Below are 14,997 nucleotides of genomic sequence, written 5' to 3' on the forward strand. Positions count from 1 at the left end.
TGCAAAACCCTAATAGCTTTCTATCACAGTCACAGTAAAAGCCAAAGTCCCCCACTTGCTTACAACATCCTCTACCACCTGCTCTCAAGTTACCTGACCGAGCTCATCTTTACCACTCTCCCTGTCTCTCACTTGCTCTGCTCTGTCCATGGGACTCCTTGCTCTTTCTAGGATATCCCCAGCCTGCTCCTCATTTCGGGCCTTTGCCGTGTCTGTCTCATGGCCTCAAATGCTCTTCCAGATGCCACGTAGCTGAAGGCTGACTCCTTCACCTCATTTATGTCTTTACTCAAATGTCAATGTTTGATTTAAAATTACACCAGTGGTATGCTGGTAAATGTTTCCTGTTTAAGAAAGGAGCTGCACTTTGTATGATTTGCAAATTTCTACAGTGCAAATATTTGGCCATTTCAAGTTACCAATGTGTTGTCACAGAATTGATGCTGCTGAATGTGGAGTTGGGGGAGAGATGCCACCATCAGCTGATTTTTCCAGAGTATGGGTCACTGTCTCATAGAGCATGTTGCTTATCACCACATCCATTGTTTATTATCTGCCTCTTCCTTATCATTCCCCCAGGGATTTTTGTCTGTTGTCTCCATTGATGTTTTGTAAGAACAAGGCCTCGTGCGGAGTAGGCTGTCAATATGTTGTTAAATGAATGAACGAATTTCCTAAAGAGGGTGACATAATGCAGCTATAGTAATAATGATCGACCAGGAGAATGTTCAGGCAGAACACTGTGGTCAGATTTGAAGATCTGGGTAGACAGGACAGACGTGACCATACTGTAAAGTGGAGTGAAATGGAATCTGTACCTCTGGAGCTGAGAATCTCATGAGGGAGGCTGGGGAATTCTGAGCAGCTGCCACCTATATGTTGTTTTTTAAAAAGAATTTCACGGACCTATGGATAATATACAATATTATATAAGTTACAGGTGTACAACATAGTCACAATTTTAAAGGTTACACTTCATTTATAGTTATTATAAAATATTAACTATATTTCCTGTGTGGTACAATATATTCTTGTAACTTATTTTATACTGAATAGCTTGTAATTCTTAACCCTGTACCTGTATATTGCCCCTCACCTCTTCCCTCTCCCCACCAGTAACCACTAGTTTGTTCTCTATATCTATGAGTCTGCTTCTTTTTTTATTATATTCACTACTTTGCTAGTTGTTATATATCACTAGTATGATATAAGCAATAGCATACAGTATTTGTCTTTCTCTGCCTGACTTATTTCACTTAGCATAATGCCCTCCATGTTCATTCCTATACCTGCAAATGTCAAAATTCCACTCTTTTTTATGGTTGAGCAATATTCCATTGTGTGTATGTATGTGTGTGTCTCACATCTTTTTATCCATTCATCTTGTTGATAGATACTTAGGTTGCTTCCGTATTTTGGCTATTGTAAATAAGGCTGCTATGAACATTGAGGTGCATGTAACTTTTTGAATTAGTGGGAGGTGTTTTTTTGGGATATATACCAGGAGTGGAATTGCTGGGTCATCAGATCAGATCAGATCGGTTGCTCAGTTGTGTCCGACTCTTTGCGACCCCACGAATCGCAGCACACCAGGCCTCCCTGTCCATCACCAACTCCCGGAGTTCACTGAGACTCATGTTCATCGAGTCAGTGATGCCATCCAGCCATCTCATCCTCTGTCGTCGCCTTCTCCTCCTGCCCCCAATCCCTCCCAGCATCACAGTCTTTTCCAATGAGTCAACTCTTCGCATGAGGTGGCCAAAGTACTGGAGTTTCAGCTTTAGTATCATTCCTTCCAAAGAAATCCCAGGGCTGATCTCCTTCAGAATGGACTGGTTGGATCTCCTTGCAGTCCAAAGGACTCTCAAGAGTCTTCTCCAACACCACAATTCAAAAGCATCAATTCTTTGGCGCTCAGCCTTCTTCACAGTCCAACTCTCACATCCATACATGACCACAGGAAAAACCATAGCCTTGACTAGACTGACCTTTGAAATTGGCAAAGTAATGTCTCTGCTTTCAATATGCTATCTAGGTTGGCAATAACTTTCCTTCCAAGGAGTAAGCGTCTTTTAATTTCATGGCTGCAGTCACCATCTGTAGTGATTTTGGAGCCCAGAAAAACAAAGTCTGCCACTGTTTCCACTGTTTCCCCATCTATTTCCCCATGAAGTGGTGGGACCGGATGCCATGATCTTCGTTTTCTGAATGTTGAGCTTTAAGCCAACTTTTTCACTCTCCACTTTCACTTTCATCAAGAGGCTTTTGAGTTCCTCTTCACTTTCTGCCATAAGGGTGGTGTCATCTGCATATCTGAGGTGATTGATATTTCTCCCGGCAATCTTGATTCCAGCTTGTGTTTCTTCCAGTCCAATGTTTCTCATGATGTACTCTGCATATAAGTTAAATAAACAGGGTGACAATATCCAGCCTTGACGTACTCCTTTTCCTATTTGGAACCAGTCTGTTGTTCCATGTCCAGTTCTAACTGTTGCTTCCTGACCTGCATACAAATTTCTCAAGAGGCAGGTCAGGTGGTCTGGTATTCCCATCTCTTTCAGAATTTTCCACAGTTGATTGTGATCCACACAGTCAAAGGCTTTAGCATAGTCAATAAAGCAGAAATAGATGTTTTTCTGGAACTCTCTTGCTTTTTCCATGATCCAGCGGATGTTGGCAATTTGGTCTCTGGTTCCTCTGCCTTTTCTAAAACCAGCTTGAACATCAGGAAGTTCACGGTTCACATATGGCTGAAGCCTGGCTTGGAGAATTTTGAGCATGACTTTACTAGCGTGTGAGATGAGTGCAATTGTGTGGTAGTTTGAGTATTCTTTGGCATTGCCTTTCTTTGGGATTGGAATGAAAACTGACCTTTTTACGGTAGCTCTATTTTCAATTTTCTGAGAAACCTTCATACTGTTTTCCACAGTGGCTGCACAATCTACATTCCCACTAATGGTGACATTTATGTAGTTTTAGAACCAACTCCTTTCCTTTGCAGTAAGGAGACATGGTTAGAAACCTCTGGGCTTCATGAGGTTGAGTAGCAGCTCTTTGTTCTGAAGCTTTATATTTAACTTAATGAACATTATTTCAGGCTGTCATAATTATGGGTTTGAATAAAAAGAATAAGGTGCACTGAAAATTAACAAAAGAAATTTATAGGTGTGCACTTACTAGAGAGAGAAAGAGAGAAAAAAACTTGAGTTTTAGGAACTCTTTGCTGTCATCTCCTTTGAATAATCTGCCCTAGAGATTTTCTTTTATTTAGTGAATGTATCAATGCAACACAATCTTCACATCCTGATCCAGGGCCTTGAACATCTGGATTTTTCTCCTCTTGCAAATGCATGCCTTCTTAACATTTAGAAATTCTATTTACACTGAAGCTTCTAATAAAACTATTTTCCTAATATACCACAGAAATCTATATCTTCTCCATGTATTCACTGACATAGGACCATGAAAGTGTGTTGTTTTTATGAGTTTGAAGTATAATCATTAATTGATGGTCCTGCGTTTTTGAAGCTCAGTGGCATACTGTTTTTCCAAAGGAGATTTTTTTCATGAATGACATAAAGGTAAACCACCATTTAATATTCTCTGACGTGTTGTTGGATTTGCTGTTTTAGGTGTAGAGCAGCCAGGATGGGAAACATTGAAGTTAATTTTATCTACTTATAATTTTTTTTTTTAAGTCCTACCCAGTGTAAGTTTCCAAAAACAGAAATGAAGGGAAGACCAGACTACAGGTGATATGCGTATGTCCTGGTTCTTGGCACTGACAATGAGAGCAAACCTCTACAAGGCATCTCCCGAAGGACAGTGGTATTCAGGCTCTCCTAGAGAAGCGTTCGCGGCAGCTGTTTATTTTGGCCTGAGGGAGCTGAGTGTGGGCTGTGGTCAGGAGGCTGCCATCAGCAGTGCGGCTGCTGTGAATTCCTTCCCTGACTTGGAATTCTCCTCACCCAGGGCTGGCCCCACGGCAGGGCCCACTCTCTTCATCCAGGAGGCCAGTCTTGCCCCCTGAGTTCGTGATCCTTGCCCTTCGCCCTGACGGTTGCCAGAAGTTTCTGTCTTGCTCACTGTCCACCTCACATGCCCCTACCCTGCTAGCTCTGTCGGATGGCTCCTAACAAGCTTTCCTTCTCCAAGTAGGGATTCTGCTGATCTGAGCCAGGCTGACGAGACCCAGGCCACAGCTTCAGTTCTGCCTGCTGATTCCATGCCACCCCCTGGCCAGTCACCAGCCCAGAATTTGTCTTAATCACTATAGGGACCAAGCCATGGATGCCATTGGATCAGTCCAAGACAATCCTTCCTGGGAAAAACCTTTAAAATCCTTGCTTTAGGAATAAAGTCATTCACCAAATGTTAATTTGGTCACCTCATCTGGGCATCTACCCTCATGAAGCTTATGTGAGGAGTCAGGTAAAAAAAAAAAAAAGTAAATTGTAGAGGGACTTCCTTGGTGGCCCAGTGGTTAAGACTCCATGCTCCCATTGCAGGGGTCATGGGTTTGATCCCTAGTCGGGGAACTAAAATCCTGCATGCTACTCAGAGTGGCCAAAATAAATAAAAATAAAGTCTCCAGCCATGGGAAAAAAGATTATAGAGAGTGCTGAATGCTATAAAGAAAATATAACAAGGAGAGGGTATAGCGAGGAGAGGGAGGTCTCAGAGAACATGAAGACGGGAGTCAGGAGTTCACTTAGAAAACAGGGTCCCCACGTTCATATGCAGAATACGCCTCAATACCAAGAGTGACAGCAATTCTTGGTACATGAAATCCTACTGCATGTAGGTCAGGCTTTTGTTCATGAAAACAGTCAAATGAGAAAACACAAATGGGAAAGGCAAAGTATAATGTGAATCTGAAATTAAGACGAGCTAAAGGAACAATAAATTCTAAGGGGAAACATACATATGAAAATGCCCAGCTTCAGGTCAGGGATTCTGACTACGGCCTCATCTCTTCCCCAGCTGAGGTGGATGTAAATAAACATCAGAGGCTTCAGCCTGCCATCACCTGTGTCCGAACGGAAGGCGCTCGCGTCTGCTTGTGGTCAGTAGCTGTCCTGCTCTCGGCCCCTAGGCTATTCTCCAGCGGTCTCACTCTGTGTCACTCGACACTGTTGCACTCAGAAACAGGAGCCAGGGGTCTGTGCCTGATCCCAGGACAACCAGGCCAGAGGCCGACCAGTGACCTGTGAGCCGGCCCAAGGTGATAAGTTCTGCGCCAGCGCGGTGCGTGCTCTCTTTCTGCTACTAGGAAATCTGGTGGCAGGAGAAAAAGCAGGGAAGCAGAGACCGAGAGAGAGGCTGAAGCATGTTAATGCTTCACCGGAGAGAGGACTCAGGTACAGTGAGTAGGTATTAGCAGTATCTGCCCACTCTTCCCCTCCCATCTCCCTGCCAGCCCTTCAGTGGCTCTGGCTGACGCCAGGTGCCAGCATCTGTGTCTCTCAGCCTAAAGATCTTATTTCCAGAACCTACAGCAGGCTAGAAATACGGGGGAATTAGCATTTCTCAGGACCAGTCCTCAATCAACGGCTCACAGGAGGTCCTATATAAACACTACCCCCGCTCCGTCACCTCTTGGCTTGGATAACTCCGGGTTTGCGTTTTCATAGCATCCTACCATGAGATGAAGCTTTAGTCACCCCTGTGATAGCGCTTAATCACACATCCTTGATTGCCTGCTGCTACTCCATTCTCTTCCATACCTCTCTACAAGTATTTCCTGTACCTCCCAAACAAAGTAGTTGCGCTTTAATTCTTTTCTCAGACTTACTTCCCTTAGGAGGCAAGAAGATGGTTCATACCCTGAAGCAATTTGAATCTTGTGCGCCAGTTGCCAAGTATTCACTCCTGAATAAGCTGGGCTTGGCATGTTGGGATGTTTTTCACTTTTTTCTTTTTTCAGATATATCTTTACTCAGCAAATGTCCTTTACTAGTGACCAAGAGCCTAAATTCTTAAGGCAGGAAACAGGTATCTGGGGAAAGAAGAAACTGGTGGTTTCTTAAAGATAGAATCATATCCTCCTTTAGGAAGTATTTTTGATAAATATTTGTTTTGAGCTAGGACATTCTATTAAAGCAAAGGCAGGTTCCTAGTCAAAATATTTAATCAGGGCTTCAAAACATCCTCTCTGTGAATATCCTATGATTGACGGCCATGTAAGCATGGACAACATAAAAGATAAGAAAGAGCTGATTGTCTAGTACAATCTGCTCATGACACATTTTGGGGGGAAAGCTAATAATCTATGATTTGGGGGGATTCTTTGGCAATAATGCATAATTGGTTGTGTGATGCTTATTTAATAGATGCCACTTAGAGAGGGTCACAGAACCAGGTGATTCTGTTATGTTAATTCTGAAGAGAAAATATTCCTCCACAACTTGAATTTAGACCCATGTGTGTGTATGTGTGTGAATAGTGATTACATTATGATACGTTGATATAATAAAGTATTATGTACAGGAATCCAGGAAAAATGCAGAAGACCTCTGAGTGCCCTGTGTAGCCCACTCTTCTGACTTATCCCCAGCTTTCATTGTCTTTGAGGTATTTTGTGCTCTAGCTTGTAGAAAATGCTTATAGTGAAAGTGACTAATGTCCAGAGAAATGCAAGTGTGGTGTCAGATGCAATTTATTATCATGTGGTGGATCTTGACCAGTTTTGTGGGCATGTTAAGTTCATTGCAGCATTTCAGATTGCCTGTCTATGTGTGGTACTTTGAATTATTTGAGGTGGCTGTATTAAAAATATCTTACTGGTTCCATCTTTGATTAATTATTCAGATAAAATCTTTTATTAGTATTCATTTTATAATAACATGAGTGTCATGATTTTACCCTTTAAAAAATTGCCCTTTGACAATACCACGTAAGTAAGGGGGAGAAAACCACATTGTGCATTAGGATGAATTGTGAGATCAAGCTTCAGAGTGTGGGGGTTTGTCTGGAAATTGTTGGGAAGTGATTTCAGAACCAGAGAATGCCTTTAGGATGAATACTGTCAGACTCCCCCTGAGAAGGCAGTCTGATGTTGAGTTGAGCATGCTGGCGTGGGAATCAAGCAGTGTGTGCTGTGCTGTGCTGTGAGTTCAGTTGCTTCAGTCGTGTCTGACTCTTTGCAACCCGCTCTGTCCACAAGATTCTCCAGGCAAGAATACTGGAGTGGGTTGCCATGCCCTCCTCCAAGAGATCTTCCCGACTCAGGAATCAAACTGCATCTTCTGTGCATCTCCTGCATTGCAGGCAGATTCTTTTTTTTAACTGCTGAGCCACCAGGGAAGCCCAGGAATCAAGCAGAGATAGATTCAGGTTTGGATTCCAAATTTACTAGCTTCATGGCTTTGGGCAAAACCCTTCTACACATCAGTTTTCCTATTTGTAAAACAGCAGTATCTTAGGGTTCTTGGAGGATTAATCGGTGAACATTACACCCTTCGTGGTGCCTGCACATATATGTGGTAACTAGCTACTGGAGTGGGTTGTCACTTCCTTCTCCAGGGGATCTTCCTGACCCAGGGATCGAACCTGCGTCTCTTGTGTCTCCTGCATTGGCAGGAGTTTACCAACTTTGCCACCTGAGAAACCCTGGGCTGGATAGGGGGAAATCACCTATTGCGAGCTGAGCAGTCGAGGCTTTGCAGGAAACTGAAGTGGCCAGTGTTCTTCCTAACTCGAGAGAGACCAGTGCTGGAGCTTCTAGTACAGATTGCAAGGTCTATGAAGCCAGATTCCGAATTCAGTCAGAGAAGCCACACAGAGCAGGAGACTGAAAGCTCCATGCTTGGGTTTTGCATCAGTCCAGATGCCTTCTTGCCAGGACAGGCAAAGATAGGAACGGGCAACAGAGCCCACAGGCTAGACCTGGGAGTTCACGGTGTCAGGAAGCTGGTACAGCCACAAGGTGAGTGGCAAGTCCTCTTTCATTGTAGACTGTGGATGTTGGACTATGATTCCCTAAGGCTGTCCAGCCCAAAGATGAATAAAAACGGCACGCACCCATGCATAGATAAATGTGTGTACACGTGTGCACATGCACACGCACTCACACCGCTTCTGAAAGTGACAGTGAGGGGCAGCCACGAGGCAAATTACATCTGGCAGGAGTGGCGGTAGTGGCAGCTGGCTTTTGAAACCCAGAGTCATGGTGTCTGTGGCTCCGTTTCTTCTTTTCACAGGGTTTTGGGAAAGAATGGATCCCTCACAAGAGAGAAAGGCATGAAAATATATACCAGAGGCCTCTTCCTGTGTGCAAAGGGACACCATCACTGTGTTCTTCTGGGTGCTTTTCTCATTAGATATATTTGCCTGACCCCTTCTTTTTTGTCTGTCTTTCTTTCCTTTATAGAAGGGTTGCAAAATTCACATGCAACAATTCATACACCCCCTAAAATAGAGTTCTCTGTTTAGCTGGGTAAATCCTCATCTCAAGCTGTCACCTCTTTTGATAAAGCTGAGGTGAGAACCCCTCTCTGGCCAGTAGTATACATTCTTTCATTGCTTTTAATGATTTAACTTGATCTTTTCTATGTAAGTATTGTATCTTTTAGATTTTATTCTCAATCCTTGGTCTTCCCAAGGCAGAAACTACTGCCATGTATGGATATGATTTTGTAGAGGGGGAAGAGGATCTCGGGCTCAGAGACAGAGAGACCTCAGGGGCCTTCTGGACTTCATCAGATCCTCCAGGTGTCCTCCTGGTCACTGGGGCTCTACCAGTACCTGCACTGAAGCCTGAGGCTGGTGAACTGAGGCCTGTTCTCTTGGCGGAAGCCTGAGGGCCTGGTCGTCCTCCCTTGCAGACCAGTCCTCTCCTCTGCTCTCACAGGTATGGCCTCTATGTCTCAGCCAAGTTCTGCAGTTGACCTTTGGCTTAAGTTGTCCATGCCGCGGCCTCTGCACAGATATGCCTCTGTGACCATCATGGCAGCTACCATTCAGATGCCTGATAGTTACCAAAGGGGCTTCAGGAATGTTGGAATCCCCTGACACCACAGAGGAGGGGGTCTTAGGCCTCCTCGAGGTGTGTGTGCCTGCTGTGTGCATGGGGCCACCCTGTGTGTTTTTGCTTTGGCTCCATCCCTTCATTCTTTCTGGAGTTATTTCTCCACTGATCTCTAGTAGCATATTGGGCACCTACTGACCTGGGGAGTTCCTCTTTCAGTATCCTATCATTTTGCCTTTTCATTACTGGAGATCAGTGGAGAAATAACTCCAGAAAGAATGAAGGGATGGAGCCAAAGCAAAAACAATACCCAGCTGTGGATGTGACTGGTGATAGAAGCAAGGTCTGATGCTGTAAAGAGCAATATTGCATAGGAACCTGGAATGTCAGGTCCATGAATCAAGGCAAATTGGAAGTGGTCAAACAAGAGATGGCAAGAGTGAATGTCGACATTCTAGGAATCAGCGAATGGGTGAATTTAACTCAGATGACCATTATATCTACTACTGCAGGCAGGAATCCCTCAGAAGAAATGGAGTAGCCATCATGGTCAATAAAAGAGTCTGAAATGCAGGACTTGGATGCAATCTCAAAAACGACAGAATGATCTCTGTTCGTTTCCAAGGCAAACCATTCAATATCACAGTAATCCAAGTCTATGCCCCAACCAGTAATGCTGAAGAAGCTGAAGTTGAACAGTTCTATGAAGACCTACAAGACCTTTTAGAACTAACACCCAAAAAAGATGTCCTTTTCATTATAGGGGACTGGAATGCAAAAGTAGGAAGTCAAGAACACCTGGAGTAACAGACAAATTTGGCCTTGGAATACGGAATGAAGCAGGGCAGACTAATAGAGTTTTGCCAAGAAAATGCACTGGGCATAACAAACACCCTCTTTCAACAACACATGAGAAGATTCTACACATGGACATCACCAGATGGTCAAACCAAAATCAGATTGATTATGTTCTTTGCAGCCAAAGATGGAGAAGCTGTATACAGTCAACAAAAACAAGACCAGGAGCTGACTGTGGCTCAGATCATGAACTCCTTATTGCCAAATTCAGAATTAAATTGAAGAAAGTAGGGAAAACCATTAGACCATTCAGGTATGACCCAAATCAAATCCCTTATGATTATACAGTGGAAGTGAGAAATAGATTTAAGGGCCTAGATCTGATAGATAGAGTGCCTGATGAACTATGGACTGAGGTTCGTGACATTGTACAGGAGACAGGGATCAAGACCATCCCCATGGAAAAGAAATGCAGAAAAGCAAAATGGCTGTCTGGGGAGGGCTTACAAATAGCTATGAAAAGAAGAGAAGCGAAAAGCAAAGGAGAAAAGGAAAAGTATACACATCTGAATGCAGAGTTCCAAAGAATGACAAGAAGAGATAGGAAAGCCTTCCTCAGTGATCAATGCAAAGAAATAGAGGAAAACAACAGAATGGGGAAGACTAGAGATCTCTTCAAGAAAATCAGAGATATCAAGGGAACATTTCATGCAAAGATGGGCTCGATAAAGGACAGAAATGGTATGGACCTAACAGAAGCAGAAGATATTAAGAAGAGGTGGCAAGAATACACAGAACTGTACAAAAAAGATCTTCATGACCCAGATAATCACAATGGTGTGATCGCTGACCTAGAGCCAGACATCCTGGAATGTGAAGTCAAGTGGGCCTTAGAAAGCATCACTATGAACAAAGCTAGTGGAGGTGATGGAATTCCAGTTGAGTTATTCCAAATCCTGAAAGATGATGCTGTGAAAGTGCTGCACTCAATATGCCAGCAAATTTGGAAAACTCAGCAGTGGCCACAGGACTGGAAAAGGTCAGTTTTCACTCCAATCCCAAAGAAAGGCAATGCCAAAGAATGTTCAAACTACCACACAATTGCACTCATCTCACACACTAGTAAAGTAATGCTCAAAATTCTCCAAGCCAGGCTTCAGCAATACATGAACCGTGAACTTCCTGATGTTCAAGCTGGTTTTAGAAAAGGCAGAGGAACCAGAGACCAAATTGCCAACATCTGCTGGATCATGGAAAAAGCAAGAGAGTTCCAGAAAAACATCTATTTCTGCTTTATTGACTATGCTAAAGCCTTTGACTGTGTGGATCACAATCAACTGTGGAAAATTCTGAAAGAGATGGGAATACCAGACCACCTGACCTGCCTCTTGAGAAATTTGTATGCAGGTCAGGAAGCAACAGTTAGAACTGGACATGGAACAACAGACTGGTTCCAAATAGGAAAAGGAGTACATCAAGGCTGGATATTGTCACCCTGTTTATTTAACTTATATGCAGAGTACATCATGAGAAACGCTGGACTGGAAGAAGCACAAGCTGGAATAAAGATTGCCGGGAGAAATACCAATAACCTCAGATATGCAGATGACACCACCCTTATGGCAGAAAGTGAAGAGGAACTCAAAAGCCTCTTGATGAAAGTGAAAGTGGAGAGTGAAAAAGTTGGCTTAAAGCTCAACATTCAGAAAACGAAGATCATGGCATCCGGTCCCACCACTTCATGGGGAAATAGATGGGGAAACAGTGGAAACAGTGTCAGACTTTATTTTTCTAGGCTCCAAAATCACTGCAGATGGTGACTGCAGCCATGAAATTAAAAGACGCTTACTCCTTGGAAGGAAAGTTATTGCCAACCTAGATAGCATATTGAAAAGCAGAGACATTACTTTGCCAACAAAGGTTCGTCTAGTCAAGGCTATGGTTTTTCCTGTGGTCATGTATGGATGTGAGAGTTGGACCGTGAAGAAGGCTGAGCACTGAAGAATTGATGCTTTTGAACTGTGGTGTTGGAGAAGACTCTTGAGAGTCCCTTGGACTGCAAGGAGATCCAACCAGTCCATTCTGAAGGAGATCAGCCCTGGGATTTCTTTGGAAGGAATGATGCTGAAGCTGAAACTCCAGTACTTTGGCCACCTCATGCGAAGTGCTGACTCACTGGAAAAGACTCTGATGCTGGGAGGGATTGAGGGCAGGATGAGAAGGGCACGCCAGAGGATGAGATGGCTGGATGGCATCACTGACTCGATGGACTTGAGTCTGGGTGAACACCGGGAGTTTATGATGGACAGGGAGGCCTGGCGTGGTGCGATTCATGGGGTCGCAAAGAGTTGGACACGACTCAGCGACTGAACTGAACTGAACTGAACTGAACCCTGTGTGTCTCCTTCCAGAATTCTAACCCAGGAGTGGGGCACAAGATCCCTCTGCTTTCGCTTTCCTCTCAACTAGCAGCAGCCGCTTCTTTGGCATCTCATTTGAGAAGAGGCCAGAACATCTTGGCCTAAGTGTGTGTGTTTCCCCGCCCTCCATCTTTTTTTCTCCTTCCCTCTCTCTTGGAGTGAATGGGATGGGCCTTCCATCTCCTCGTAGTGTGTGGTTGGAACTTCTCTTGTGTTAACTGTAGAAGGGACTCCACCTTCTGAACCAGCCAGACTTAACACAGCCATGCAACAACCAAGGCCAATGTACATCAATTAACATCTCAAAAATGTCTCCCTGTATTCAAGCATTTAATCATCAGAATACCCTGGGCACCTACACATAACAGGCATGGCGGACATCAGAGACACAAAGAGGAGAAAGACTCACTTCCTGCCCTCAGGAGACCTGCATGCTAGTTGAGGAGATGTGCGTGCTAAGCCAGTTCAGTCAGGTCCGACTCTTCTGTGACCCCATGTACCATAGCCAGCCAGGCTCCTCTGTCCATGAGATTCTACAGGCAAGAATACTGGAGTGGGTTGCCATTTCCTTATCTAGTTAAGGAGGCATACATGAAAATAAATCATTACAATTCAATAGAGGTGGTTCCAGAATGCAGGATAAGAAGGGGCAACAGGAGACCCGGGAAGATGTGAGTAACTTTGGTGGCCTGAGTGGTTCTGGGAAAGCTGCTCAGAGGGGAAGATAGGTTAGAGGAACTAACCATCCAGAGAAAGAGAAAGGCCATCCTCACAAGAGCAGTGAATGGAGACTGGACCAGAAGTGATGAGCTTGGAGAACAGAGAGTGGTTGAGGGGGCAGGGGACAGAAGGAGGTGATGAGGTAGGGGGTCTGGCACACAGCTTATGAGTCTGAGGCTGAAGAATTTGGACTTAATTATGTAAGCAGCGGGGTCTACTGGAGAGACTTGTCCATACATGGTGTGGAACGAGATCTCAGCTCCCTTGAAAGTACCCGGGGGAAGGAGCATCATGTCACACCTACACTGGGCCTGATCCCCGCTGCAGTTGCTTCCCTCATTCCTCCTGGGGCTGCCAGTGATCTTGCTGCTGGTCACTGTCTGGAGCCCTTGGACAGCTATGCTACTTGGCATGCAGATGCTGCCTCTGCATCATCAGCAGAGAGAGAAGTGTGGGGGCCATGGACTGTGTATTCCCCCAGCACTGTCACACACACTGTAAAGACACAGCAAGCTCAGGAGGGGCTGGGGGAATGGACAAGGTTGACATTACAGCAAGAATCTACCTGGAGCTGCACACGTGTCCAAGTCCCATGATCTGTAGTTCTTAAAGCCAGAAATCTCTGGAAACTGATTTAAAATGTGTGTTCTCACCCATAAAGACTCCACTCTGTGATATCACTATTGGGTTGTATTTGCTGGAACTACTTCTGGCTTCAGGACAGACCATGATCTCAGAGAGTTTAATGTCAGTGCTAGGAGCTCACATCAATGGGAATGACTGTAGCCCAACTTGGCTATATGACTATGAATGAAGCAGTAACATGGTAACAACAAAACAGTTTTTTGGAAACAACAACCCTGATAACCTACTGCCAAGAAAAGTTAAAGAACAAGAGCCTTTCTCTAGGTGCCTGAGAAATGAGGGCCTTTGTGCCATAATATTTTAACTTAAAGCAGACTCTGTTTTCCCCACCAGATAGCCTTCTGCTGGCAGAGGTTGAGGTGTTTATTTCAACCAGCTGTCTCTTACAATCATAGTGAATCTTGGCAACAGAAGGTCACACTGGGGATTAGTCAAAGATAAGGCTAAAGTTGGGCATAAAGTATATGCCCTGAATGGCAAGTTTAGGAATATAAACTTTGCAATAAAGAAGAGTTTTTAAAGATTTTAAACAGAGCATACAAATACAGTCAATCTTCACTATTTTCAGTAGTAATGTTCTATAGAGTCATGGTAACACTTAAATAGTGAAGACTGATCCATTCCTCCTGGGAAAATACAGGGTTAATAAAAATTAATTTAAAAATTAATGTGTAAGAATCCAAATGCTTAATATGATATATAAGTGTGGCAGGGTAATGGATATGTTTTCATTTTTACATAAAATATGTATTAAAGATAAGCTTGATAATAAAAATATGAATTGACTAAAAAATAAAGGAAAAATGTTCATATATTATAAATGAAATCACCAGTCGGTAGGTATAAGGAGAAAAAAATCAAGAGTTAGTAAATGTAGTTTGCCTCTGAGCTTTAAAATACTCTTAGTATTCCACTTGCGTACGCTATCACCCTGTCTTTGCATTCTTAGAGCGGGAGCGTGGATGGCTGGGTAGTGTACCACATCCTGTTGTAAACAAAGGGAACAACATGGAAATTGACTTTCTATCCTCTGCTGCATTTTTCCTATCTGGATTAATTCTAGATATCTTTTTCATCAAAGTGACACTAGTGGTAAAGAACCCACCTGCCAATCGCCAGAGACATAAGAGACGCGGATTCAATCCCTGAGTGGGGAAGATTCCCTGAAGGAGGGCATGGCAACCTGCTCCAGTGTTCTTGCCTGGAGAATTTCATGGACAGGGGAGTCTGACAGGCTCCAGTCCATAGGTTCGCGAAGAGTTGGACACGACTGAAACAACTTAGCATGCACACATGATGGCAAAATTACTCTATGATTTTACTTAAAAAAAAAAAAAAAAAAACTCCATTACTTGCAGTATAATCAATTTTTTTAAAAGGTTCTTTTACTGAGAATACCCACATGGCTTTAAAAAGAAAAAAAAACTGTACAGTAACAATAAATTG

Source organism: Bos javanicus, chromosome 9 (assembly GCF_032452875.1).
Source record: "Bos javanicus breed banteng chromosome 9, ARS-OSU_banteng_1.0, whole genome shotgun sequence".
Lineage (NCBI taxonomy): Eukaryota > Metazoa > Chordata > Mammalia > Artiodactyla > Bovidae > Bos > Bos javanicus.